Source organism: Buteo buteo, chromosome Z (assembly GCF_964188355.1).
Source record: "Buteo buteo chromosome Z, bButBut1.hap1.1, whole genome shotgun sequence".
Classification (NCBI taxonomy): Eukaryota; Metazoa; Chordata; class Aves; order Accipitriformes; family Accipitridae; genus Buteo; species Buteo buteo.
Genome location: NC_134204.1, coordinates 64,799,855 through 64,813,003, shown reverse-complemented (window position 1 = coordinate 64,813,003; position 13,149 = coordinate 64,799,855). Strand labels below are relative to the sequence as shown.

The 13,149-nt window shown below is 38.1% G+C and overlaps 1 long non-coding RNA gene across 2 annotated transcripts in view; it reads right to left on the bottom strand.

Moving 5' to 3' along the window:
- LOC142027395 (uncharacterized) overlaps window positions 1-12,259 on the bottom strand; it is an 82,598-nt gene extending 70,339 nt beyond the window's left edge. The window contains exons 1-3 of one of the 2 annotated variants that reach the window (XR_012649124.1): window positions 12,193-12,256; window positions 11,345-11,452; window positions 8,436-8,523 (exon numbers count right to left, since the gene is read on the bottom strand). This is a non-coding gene — a long non-coding RNA (uncharacterized LOC142027395). Of the gene's footprint in view, window positions 1-8,435; window positions 8,524-11,344; window positions 11,453-12,192 lie in introns of both variants that reach the window. The other variant, XR_012649123.1, reaches the window with a different exon arrangement.
- Between the last annotated feature and the right edge of the window lie 890 nt (window positions 12,260-13,149).

The window sequence follows — 13,149 nt, the reverse complement described above, 5'->3', positions numbered from 1 at the left end:
CAGTCAAATACATATCAAGAAACAATTCTTCTATACGATGGAAACTGATATAAATCAAACTAAACCAAAGGAGTCAATACCAGTTCAGGATCTAAGGTCCATGACATAAAATAGGATATTCTATCAAACACTTTCAAAACATGAGAAGAAATGTGCTCAAGCAACTGACTCTTCAAATGCTTTATTTAAAGGAAAAACATCTTTAATGTTTACTTATCTCTATGCCCTATCAATATCTCTATTACCTATGTGAATCTGAGACAGGTCCACTTGTCAAAGCCATTACAATATATTATGCCCACACAGAAAATATCTAATTAAAGGAATGCCTTGTTGACCCATGGTCCTGGACTTGTTTCACAAGCAAAAGTATATTTAAAACCTCTAACTAAAGATGAAATATGACAGAATTGTCAGGGAGAAATGTGTCAACTCTTCTTTTGTTTCAGTGTTTTACTGCATTTTTTAATGGATTTAGTCTTCAGGTATAACCATTTTTGTTACTTGCTTTCTCAGACAGAAAGAAATTATGCTTTACAGGACACAATTAATTTCACCTTTTTAATGCTGGTATTCCATTTCCACAGCCTTAAGGTGACATTCCCAAAATCCTCCTGTTCGTTTGACATCAATTTTCTGGTTGAAAACACTGATTTGAAGGCTTGCTATGACACAAGCAAGACTTAAAAGAATCCTAAAATATATCCCATGAAGATTCTTCTTACTAAATATAGTTGATGTGCATGAGCACATCATGTGAAGTAAAAGCAATAATTTCTCTTTGTATAAAGTGTATTAGAGATGTGTGTTGGAAGACAAATGGGGAAAACAATTGAGCAAGTTTGTTACAAATAAATTTGACATCTAGGAGCTCTGCATTTAGAATCAGACTAGGGCTCCTACTTAACTGGCTCTGTGAGACCCAGGCACACTGTAGGCAGTTGCCAACTTTGTGGATAAGAGGCATGAATAACCTGCCCCTGAGGACATCCAGCATGTCTCTTCTACACAGCTCACCTAATCAAAGGAAATAGGCTCTAAATGCAGGTGGAAAAAAAAAAAAAAGAAAGAAAGAAAAAAAAAGAGGGCAAATGCCTTGGGAATTTGCAAAAACATTCAGAATTGTTCATTTTTGTACTGAGATGAAGTTCTGAATCTTCCAAAGTCAGCTTAGTCCTGGCTACTTCTATAGGGCTCTAAGAACTTTGCATAGAATCATAGAATGGTTTGGGTTGGAAGGGACCTTTAAAGGTCACCTAGGCCAAGCCCCCTGCAACAAGCAGGGACATATTCAACTAGATCAGGTTGCTCAGAGCCCCATCCAATCTGACCTTGAACATCTCCAGGGATGGGGCATTTACAACCTCTCTGGGCAACCTGTTCCAGTGTTTCACCATCTTCATTGTAAAAAATTTCTTCCTTATATCTAGTCTGAATCTACCCTCTTTTAGTTTAAAACCATTATCCCTCAACCTATTGCTACAGGCCTTAGTAAAAAGTCTGTCCCCATTTTTCTTATAAGCCCCCTTCAAGCATCAAAAGGCCACAATGTGTCCCCAGAACCTCCTCTTCTCCAGGCTGAACAACCCCAACTCTCTCAGCCTTTCCTGATAGCAGAGGTGTTCCAGTCTTCTGATCATTGTTGTGGCCCTCCTCTGGACCTGCTCCAACAGGTCCATGTCTTTCTTGTACTGGGGACCCCAGAGCTGAATGCAGTACTCCAAGTGGGGGCTCACCAGAGCAGAGTAGAGGGGAAAAATCACCTCCTTCGACCTGCTGGCCACCCTCCTTTTGATGCAGTCTAGGATACTGTTGGCTTTCTCAGCTGAGAGTGCCTATTGCCAGCTCATGTCCAGGCAATAGGACAAGCCCTCACCAAATATGTTTTGAGCAGCTTGTCTGGGAGCTCCAGATTTTGGAACAGAGTGCTGTCAGAAGGGTGGACAACACGGTGATGCCACTGATGTTGCCATTCAACAGAGAGGTGGCAATGGCTGCCCTTACCAGTGTTCTCATGGTGGAGAGGAGATCTTGCAATCATGGGATCAGTTCCTGCTACTGGGACCAGGCAGTACTGAATGATCAGCTAGGGATAGTGAACTTCATAAACTGGAGGGAAGTCTTCAGAACTCTTGATAAAGAGCTGGCCTTTGACAATAAGGTTTAGCATGTCAGTTTCCGGTACTCCTTACCAGAGGAGGAGGCATTGTTTATGCTGCTGTGCAATGGAGCCTTATCATCCCCAGATCTCACCAGGCAACCACTATGAGCTAGGTAAGTCCAGAATGAGTCTGACTGTGGTAGAGATCCCCTTGATCAACAATGCACAGCAGGACCTCCCCTACTGCACAGGGACAGTTGCTGGCATTCTCATCCCATGGTGTGGCTCCTACTTGCACAGCAGTGCCAAGTCCTACCAATTCTGCAGGCCTGTAAGCCCTACAGGGCCACTGGGGAGGATTCATAGACACCGCTATCAATTACACCAGCTGCATTGGGGTCTTCTTCAACTCCACTCTCTTCCATTAAAGCCAGTCTGGTACCATTCTCTTGCCTGCGGTCCTCAGCCCAAGAGGGATCTGAATGACAGGTACCACTCACTACCTCCTGCTTTGAGTCACCTGCCCATGGGCTAAAAGCACACTGCTGTTCATCATTGTGGCCCCTAACACTCACTTTGGCAGTGAGTCAGCCTCACTGCTGCACCCCACTTCCCAGCCTCAGGTCCCCCAGCCAGCCTGCTGCACCTATGGAGAGCCTTCGCCCATTAATTAGGAGAAATTGGGAAAAGGGACTGGTAAGAGGTTAGATGTCATAAAGACCTGCAAATCTCCATGTGATCCCTATTATTTCAGCCCCCATTTTTATTGCAGAAATGTGGTTTTTAAGTAACAGCAACATATATCCTGCAATGCCAATGCATCTACATGAAAAAGCTCACCTTGTTTAGCTGCAACCCTAGCTTTAGTGTAAGTGTCACAGTGTTAGGGAAGTTAGCTCTATCCAAGCTACTTTGGGGCCTGCATCAGTTTGTCAAGAAGGGACAGCATCCAAGGGGATTATTTGCTGGTGGGGCTCTGACTGCTGCAGTCTGGGAGCAGGAGCACCAGAAATAGAATGGGGCTGAGAAATCCAGAGTAGCTGCTGGTGCCCTGGCTGGTCTGTAATCTCCACCTCCTGGAACAGCATGTTCACCTGTCCCTGAAACCTGCAGCCTCTTTTCTTGCTATCAGTCCAAGGCCTCCACAGAGTCCAGGTACCTCCTGATGACCCCCATTATTATGTTCAATATCTTCTGTTTGTCTGCTCCTGGTTATTGTAAGAAGAAAAGGAAATGTGAAGCCATCACTGATCAGACATTCCCTTGGCTTGTTCTTCTTCCCCTGACTGCCTACCCCCAGCTAGTAACTGAATGAGGCAAAACTACTCAGACCAGAGCTGACTCCTAGGATAAAGGTTGAATTCAACATAATTTAGCAAATGAACCAGATGATATGTAGTCATTAGGGACAAAAGCTTACAAGAAAGATCACAGAAATACTCACCCCTCTTTGAGGTATTCCATGGTAGCTTTTTAAATTGTGGTAAATACAGAATAAGCCCACTGAGTCGTAGAGGGAACTGTAAATTGTTGGAGAAGGAAGATTTGGAGCATGTGTAGATGTACGGGCCATTATGCTCATTGGAGAATAAAAAGGAGTAAAAATTCTATAGATAGTTTTCTGACGTTTTGGGAATCAGCAAGGACAGTTGTAAAGGAAAGAAAGTTCTTTGTCATGAAATGATGTAAAACTGAGACATTTCTAATAAAGATAAAAAATTACTGAGGTTTGGGCAGTTCTTCATTCTTATGAGCTACTTAATCTCTTTTTTTAACATCCTTGTTTGTTTTATATCTTGTTGAAGTCTCATTTCCTCTTTTGTATGCAACAGTAGTCTACTGAATACAAATGAAACAGGAAATTACAAAAGGAGAATTAATAACCATACTCAGATTCCATTAGTTCTACTCCCACTGTTTCTGTAACATCAAGATTGGCAAAGAATTAGAGAGGATTAATGATTCTTGCAGCTGCATCCCATTCAGTAAGGAACTGCTAACTATGCAATACTGCAATATTACATTTATTGCTTTCTTAGAATATTCCTTTAATCTTTTCCACGTTTTCCCTCTTTCTATCCTAACAAAGGTGTTCAACTTAAACATATGAGCCAATTGGTGGGGGAGGTTACTCTTGTAGCAGATATTGTTCTCCTTCCTACTGCAAATACTGTATGTAGAACTGTTTGCAGGGTAAGATCTGGTTTCATATGACTGTAATTACATGGTGAGATAGTAATCTGTTGGGTTTCAGACTGGGCAGGGTGGCTTTTTGCCTTTTTCAGTGGGAATCATTAAGCAAAATCCCTTAACAATTTTTGTTTTCTGAGAAAATTAAAAGCATGTCTCCATTTTAGGAAACTTCCAGCCTCACTTGTATATCTTGTGTTAAAAAGAAAATTATCCAAACTTTGGAACTTGTCACGCTTAGTCCTTACAGTGCCTCACAGCTGAGACTCACAAATGAGCTTTGGTTCTGTGTTGCTCAGTACTTACTTCAGTGCTGAGGAGTTAGGCAGCTGCCTTAAAGAACCTGATTTGAAATCCCCACACATCTTTGCTGAGCATATGAATGACACTTAAATACACTCAGCAATTACTGCAGATATTTTACAGATTAAAAGTAGCATGATGGGAGAATTTAGAATTTCAAAAAGTGGTATAATGATTGAAAAATATGCTCAGAAATTATTTTCAACTTTTTACACAAACTTAATGGACTGTCTTCATACTCTTCCTCCTTAGGTTAAGGACAGCATGTTCAGGAAATAACGGCAATGAAGAGGGAACATAGAATCCTAATAGCCTTGTAAGATTTCTGCTTATTTTTATAAGCTTTTAAAAGGGTTACAAGTTTCTGATGACCTTATATATAAGGGATAACAATCCTCAGTTTTCTGCACCAGTGTAGGTATGAAAGTGCACACAGAGAACTTGAACTTTTCAACTGAAATACATTCAAGATAAACTGCATGGCCAGTATATGTCTGTAGGTCTTACACTGTTGTCAAACATGAACTCAGACCCTTCCACAAATAATAACTGCAATGTATTAGAAGAATAATATTTAGCAATTAGATCTCTAGGTATTTCCTTCACAACAATGTGAATCTGGAAATGACCACACTGTGCTAAATAAAAAAATCCATGTCGCTCTGTCTCCTGTCTCCAGCAGTGGCCATAGGCAATTGAGATAAATATAAAAGACTGAAGTTTGATATTTTGTTACAAATTTTTGCATTTAAAATTCATTGCAGGCAAACACTTAGAGGTACAGATTTGAAATATTGTCAATCTATTTCTACTGGAATGCTTGATTTGGAAGAGTGGTATGTCAGACTGCTTTCCACCAGAAAGTAAGTCTTACCATTCTTACATGTGATAATCTAAGTTTTTAAAAGCACAGTAAAATGTTACTGCCATTTTGTGAATTGTTTCCAATATCCTAGTGTACCCAACATGTAGAAAATATAAAAAACTTTCAACAGTCAGGCTTCTTGGAGCAACCTATGCTGAGCATCCAAAACCTCTGATACACAAAATTTCCCTCATATTTTCACAAAACCTAGTTCATGACTATTTAGTTAAAACAGTGTTTCAAAAACAATTTTAAAGTCAATTCCTTTCCACAGAGTTTAAAACAGCTTATTTCCAGTGTTGTGTGCTTTTTAATATGTATATAAAGAAATATTGGAATCGTGAATTTTAACTTTGTTTTACCTAAAATTACTTTTTATTATCCTAAAATATGTAGTAACTTAGAGTGAAAAAATCTTATGATACCTCAAATGGAAAATGTTTCAGATGTTGATCATTTGTGTTAACCTTTTTTAGTAGGAAACTTTATCCATTCTATTTGTTATTTCAAAAACCAAAACAAAACAGGAAAAAAGTAAATTAAGTCAGTGATACAATACTTTTGATGTATAACACATGCAACTTAGAGCTAGAAGGTATAAGAGTTAGAGCTTGTCAAACTCTAGTGCAGATTTTGTGCTAAAGTGATACTGGGAGTTGGCAGGTAACCGCTGATGGAATAGGTTTTGGACCTGGTGTGGAATTTCATTATGGTTACATTAAAAATAGGAAAAGAAAATGACGTGCAGTTATCTAAAAAGTTTAAGGAAATGATCCAGACTAAACCAAGGCTAGGTGTCAAAATTTATGCCCTTCTTATGTTTGTTTTTTATATTTAGGGATTACTGAACTAGACCTCAAAACAGGACTGAGTTTAGCATCTTGGGGATGTAAGGAAACTACAAGCTACACTAAAAGAAGTGTTCACAGATACCTAGTGAGCTGCAGAGTTCATTTTAAGTTTAGGCTTAGTCTATTGTTTAGGAGAAACTGAGTTAGTTTAATGCAATAATGCAAATGAATCAGAAAGAAGTTCCATGGCATTGAGGTCCATTAGCTCCTTTCATCTCCAGCGCAACTATAATCTGATGAAAAACCTTGGCTGTATCTGCGTGCCTCTGACTCCCTCTGATACCATGGTCTAGCAATATCTCTCAGTGTGAGATGAAACCAAACCTGCAAACCTAAGCTTCATTAAAGCCCTGTCCTTGTTGCTTCTCAAACATCCTTCTTCTATGTAAGTGGTGTTATGTGGTGACTATTGTCTTAGCTCCGTCTAAGACTTCGTTTAAACTTAGGTCGCTACTGCAGTCAGCAATGAACCAGAATTCTCATCGTGCCCAGAAATACCAAAAACTACAAAATACCAAAAATTATGTTAAAAACCTATACTGGCTTTTTCATGTCACCTGATCTAACTGGTAATCTTATGCAAGGTTATAAATTTAACTAATGTAACTTCAGAAGGGCTATGGCAGCCCGTATAATGTCTCTTAGCAAACTACCACTTTTGGGTGGAACAAGAGTGTTTGGCACACTTCTTGACAGAAATCAGGACTGGCACCAGTGTTTGGTTTCCAGGCAATAAGATAAGAGAAGCTATAGTGCCTAGCTGCAGAGTGTGTTGCCAAGCTAAGTTTTGGGGGTCATATAAACAAAGACCACATGTTTACATTTAAATTCGTGGGATTAGAGTATAGAAGTAAGACAGAGGCTTGGATTTGTGTAAAAGTGAGGTTGATGCTCAGGGTACAGGAAAAAAAAAAGATATGAAGACACGTGAGATAAAAGATTAAAAGGTGCAGCAAGACACAGCAGTGGGCAGAGACCAACTTGGTGCCTAAGCACCATCTTGCGTGAGGTCAAGAGGGACCACAATGTTGGCATCAGAGTACAGACATGGCTGCAAATATGTAGACAACACACAGCAGCTTCTCAGAGTAACAAGCAGCTCATTGAGGGGCTGCCAGGAAAGCTTAATGGCTTGTGCCATAAAGAATTTCTGACAACACGTGGAAAAAAGAGAGAAACTTTTAAAATGCTAAAGTTGTATTATTTTTCCTTGGTTTACTGTCACAAAATGACATTAAGGCTTTGCTTCTAAAGCTGTTTGGAAGGTTTACTTATGATAATACTAATGAATTATGTTGCTATTAAAAGTTTAAATTCTCCTTTCCCACTCATATTACCTCAATTGATCTTCACGAAAATACTCCAACACTGCATGTTGACAGTAGTTTCCATGCCATCAGAACCCCTCATGTTTCCTATACAGGTTGTATTTCTTGTGCTCTTCACTGTGAAGAGTAATTAGTCTCCAAGGAAAACAGCATGGAACTGAACAAGAACTGAGCAATCCAAATGGAAAAAGTAGCCAAGTAATCAATTTAACAGTATAAAACTTCCTTTAAAAACAAAATATGCATGATTATACAGAAGTCAAAACAGGCTGACAGACACATAATGCTACTCTGATATTTTTATTATTTGGCAGCTATGCTGAGTTGCACTAACAGACATTTTAATTTTATGAATGTAACTGGCATCAGAGAGATGGACTTGTGATGGAAACAATGATTAATTCTCCCACAGGAATCAGGAGATTATATAGAGTTCAATTTAGTCACTAAATTTCTGAAATCCTAAGCAAAACTAGGCAAAATCTTGGCTTTATTAAAAGAGAGGGTGAATATAAAATAAATAACGTCTTATAAAAGAAAACACTTCTGAAATGCAGTACTAGTACTGTATACAATAATGCTAATTATCATATGTCTACTAATAATATTTATTTGTAACAAAGATCATGATAAATAAGAAGAGTTTTTGACACTTTACATGTTTTTAAGAAGCCACAGTAAAATAGGATCATCATTGCTTGCTTTGTTTGCATCATTGCCCAAACTTTGAGAAACACTTTAAGTCTCATACAGTTTATATTTTATAGTGTATTACAAGCAAAGATAAAGTAACTTACTTTTTAGACGGTTTGAGTTACTCTGAACTTTTGTAATGTGATGAGTACTCTTGACAGGCCGCATTTCACACAACTAAAGTCTTCTAATCTACAGGACAATAGAAATGTTTTTTTCCTTTGGAATGGGATTCACTCAGACGCAACCACATCGAACAGGGGACAAAACATGTATATAGTCAGTTACTAGGAAAGATGTTTTAAACAAACTAAACTGTTGGTTCAATATGTTTCACTTCTAGGGCAGAGAGAGATTTAGCCACTTTGAAGGAATAGTGGGAAAAAGGTCAAATCATTGACACAAAGCAGACAGTAATTTTTATCTCATTTCTATTATCATTTCTGTGTTATGAAAAACAAAGGTGTTAAGAAAAATCAGAAAAGCTCCTTTGTTCACTCTTTGTCTTTAACAATTTTGTGATATAAGATTCGGAAAGTAATCTGAATTATGGAAATATCAATGAGATTCACTCTTTGGATTGTGGAAAATCACTCTTTATGCTTTTGGGCCTCCCTATACATTTACTCAGTTTAAAGATTAATTTCCTGCTGAGGGAATTCTACTGGTTAAGAAAAGTGACTTCTTCTCCAGGACAGGGAAGCAAGTAAGCAAGTCTGATTAATTGATTAATTTTCTGTAAATGTTTAGGTATTTTGTAACAACACCCTAGTTCTCAAGCTAACTGGTAATGACAGAAACATCTCTGAAGCCTTGCCATACAGAATTATAATTAAAACCTGCATTGAATTCACAACCAGAAAAAAAAGACTATGTCAATAATTCTGTCTTGCCTTAGTTCTGAAATGTTTAATTAAAATGGTTTAAAGAAAAAGGCTAATGAAAAAGTCATTGTATAGTGCTTTCTTGAGCAATAATTATGTAGGAATAGACCTCCTTCCTTTTCAGCTCAGTAGAAGAGTAATCTTCTGTCAATTCATCTTTACAAACAACTTGCAATTGTATCCACGTAATTGTTCAAAGAGGGAAGTCCAAATCCAAAATATGAGAACCAAAGGGGACTATCAACCCAAGTCCTATGTCAGTCTATGAGGAATCTCATCAAAACCAAACAGCTACACAAAAGCTTGTCAGTTATTAAGCCATCTGGGTGCTTCAGTTTTACTGATCAAATCTGAACAGGTCCCAGACTACAAAGTATGCTGAATGTCTGCCTTCTGGACACAGATCCCTTTGAAATGTCTCAAGTTAGGTCTTCCCACAAGAGTTTTTAAAAAATCTTGGTTATAAAAGGTTTCAGTTGTGCTAGAGCTAGCTAAAATACATATTTTAATATTCCATATAATCATTTGTAGGGCAAGAAGTGCTTCTTCCTCTTTTTGTTGCTTCTGGCTGTCTCTCTGATGTGTAGTCTCCCTCTGTGAGCAACTGCACACATCCTGTATTGCCCAGCTAAACTTCATTTTTAGGACCATGTTCAGTGAATAGTTTAGAAAGTGGCCCAAATCAAAGTTCTGTTAGAAGCATCTCTGGGCTATGTCAGTCTCACATTTGCCTCTCTGCACAAATGTGTTCTCAGTTTCCTGTTTTCTTTTGGTCTATTTTGTAATACTCCCTTTGACTGGCAATTTCCTGCATTTCTTTTTATGCTGTTGGCAATTTGATTTTGTTTCCTGCTGCCGCTCAATCAGAATTTTCCTAGTTTTAGCAGGCTTGTTAAAATAATCACTTTATATATGCTATCTGTCTCTTCATTTAACATGAATATTACTTGATGTACATTCAGAGTATATAATGAGCAAGGAAAGAGTCTGCAATGCACAAAACAGAAGGAAGCACGATTACATTCCTGAAAGAGTTAGCACTGTTACTGGATAGCTGAAAACCAGAACTCAAGGAGATCAGATAAAATTAAAGCCTGAAAATTTTTCCAAGCTACAACAATCAGTCTGAATTTACAGTGTCTTTTCAGTGAATAACTAACTTTATTCCGCAGAGTATTTCCTGATACTATGTGGCAGTGACCCAAACAAATCCAGTGGTCTGGCTTTTGGAAGTTAAAACTACCACATTTCCACTATGTGGCAGAATATATCATTTCTCATTGTCATTAAATCCAGTTGGTTCTGCGCTCCATAACACAGGAAGAAATGGAACATAGTACAGTATGCCCCGCATCAATAATCTTGTACGTTTTCTTAACAGAATAGCAATTAACAGCTATATGTCTGAGGAGTCATTAATGGGTCCTTGTGCAGTTTGTATAAGTATCATTTGGTGTGCATGAAATTTGGCTCTGTGAGCCAGCACATGGGCTTATTTAATATGCAGAATGAGTTCTTACACAATACATAAACTGTGTGCTTCCTCTCTGCCCAGAGGTGAATTTCATTTGCATAACTCTCCTGGAATACAAAAGCTTACTTTCTTGAGCTCATGTCCTAGGCACACAAATGAAAAGTGTTTCAAACCATATGCATATAATTTAGAAGTCATAAAACTGTATATTTGTATTTTCTCAGTGCTATGTATTAAGGTATCACTTAAGTAATTACATAAGTAAGGTAATAATGTTACTGAAGTAATTACATAAGTAATGTATTACTGTAAGAATATAACAATAGTGTGAATATTTTAAGTCCTTTAATCACTGATATTTAGAAAATCAACTAGAATTTTCTACAAGAGTGCATCAATCTAAATCAAAATGGGACTGTGAAAAGAGCAAATTGGAAAAAACACAGGTTGCTACAGGTACTTCTTAAAAGAACTCTTGGAGGACATCTTCTCCAAGATCCCTGTCTCCTATGCATTGAACACCTCATTTCACCAACTAGGAAGTGCAGAGATCAAAAGGAAATGAAACATTTACTGTTTTCCAAAATCAAAGGAGGGCTAGAACCTAAAAGCTTGCCTTTTGATAACTGATCTTTTATCTAAAAAAAGATATTACCTCTTCCTGCAAACCATGTCTTGCCAGAAGACAAAATAGTTCTGAGATGGGAGAGTTTCATATGTTAACAGCCAACAAGCCAGCAGAGAACTTTTTCTAGGCAGCAACCTAGACAAATTATATTATGTCAGATTAGGAGAATGCTAAATTTCAATGAAAAAGTAGATTTGATTATGGCTCAGTTTAAGTTACTTTTCCCTGCAAAATGCTTTTGTTAGGAGACATGTGTTGTTCCAAGCAGAGTACTAATTAGTGATCAAGTGAGTTCATTAGTCTCAGAGTTAACAGGCATGGTTTTTTGGACCAGCATATTCTGAAGTAAGTCAGAAATGACTGACTACCCTATACTGAGGGCTGTTGTATGTTGTAGTGTTCAGCTTCTTCCTTTTTTCATGTGAACAAATGCAGAGTTTTGTAACAAATGGAAAAATATACATGGCTTTTAAAAAAAATTGCAGGCATTTTTTCATGATAATATGTTGTTTACATATGACCTGTTGCTACACTCTAACTACTTTATTGTTTGGTCAACCAGCTAGCAGTTGCAAGTGTGCAGACTGCTTTTCACATCCCAGTGTTAGCAGCTGGGAAGGGGGGCTGTGCACTGCTGTGTAGGTGTTACACTCCACCTTAGCAGGGGCTACAAATCGACTGCCAAAGGAAAAAATGCTAGATCTTGATGGTGAAACAGAGCTCTAAATGAAAAGCCAGACCATAGTTTGTTCTGACACAAGAAGCTGGACAGGGTGTCTGTCTCAATGGGGTCACTTTGTCAAGCTAGCTACCCCTAGGCCCCCCCATCACCCACTTCTGCAGCCAGGAACAAAAGGAAGTAACAAGTGTCTTACCTGGCAGCAGGAGACGGCACTTGTAAAGACAATGTAACTCCATCTGCAGCCAATATAGACCACTGCTGGTAAGAAAACAAAGATCATTCTCCCAATTTGGATATAAAATGTCTGAAAACTCAAGATGAAGTGTGATATATTATTGCAAAACAGTACCATAATAAGCTGGATGCAAATTAAGGTAGCATCACATAATAGAATCCAAGGATGACATTGTGATTTGAATAAATGTGTCAAAACCCCCATGCAATTTCCCTAAAAATCTGCCTAGATTTTGAAGCAGAGGGAGTTACCATCAGTTAGCCTATCTTCACTACCAACTTCCCATTTTACTGTGATGCAGCTGTATTGAAAGAGAGCCAGTGTTTATCTACCTGTTTGTGAGCCGTTTTTCCAGTTGCTCAAATAATTTCTTGCAAAAGACTTGCAAATACTTTTTTTTCAGCAGCTAACTTATCCAGTAAAGTCTTTTTAAACCAAACAAAAACAACTTTTCCCTTCTTCTCCTGTAACTGCATGAATTTTTCTCCAAGTCCTCTTTTTCTGAGACTAATGCTAGCTCTTGCTCTCTAACTCTTGCTCTCTTTTTTACTAATTAATTTCATTTGATATTTCACTTCATCTTTTGGTCACTATTAACATCCTTTCCTTTATCTAACACCCTCTTTGAAATGCCACCTTCTTCAAAATGAGGGGCAGGGTCCCTGCTACAGAATGGTGTGCATCATCAGGTAAACTGAGTGCAAGGAATCAAAATCTGGTTTAATACCATTAAATGTAAAGGCATATACTTAATAACAAAGCAAATAAGGCATACAAGATAAAGGAACTCTATCTTGGGAAGAACTGACTTAAAATTACACAGGGATTATCCTAGTCTAACATTACAGTTGAAAGGGGTAATATCAAACAAGAGGTGTACTGTTATATGACCAATACTACGTCCTTGAGAAGGGT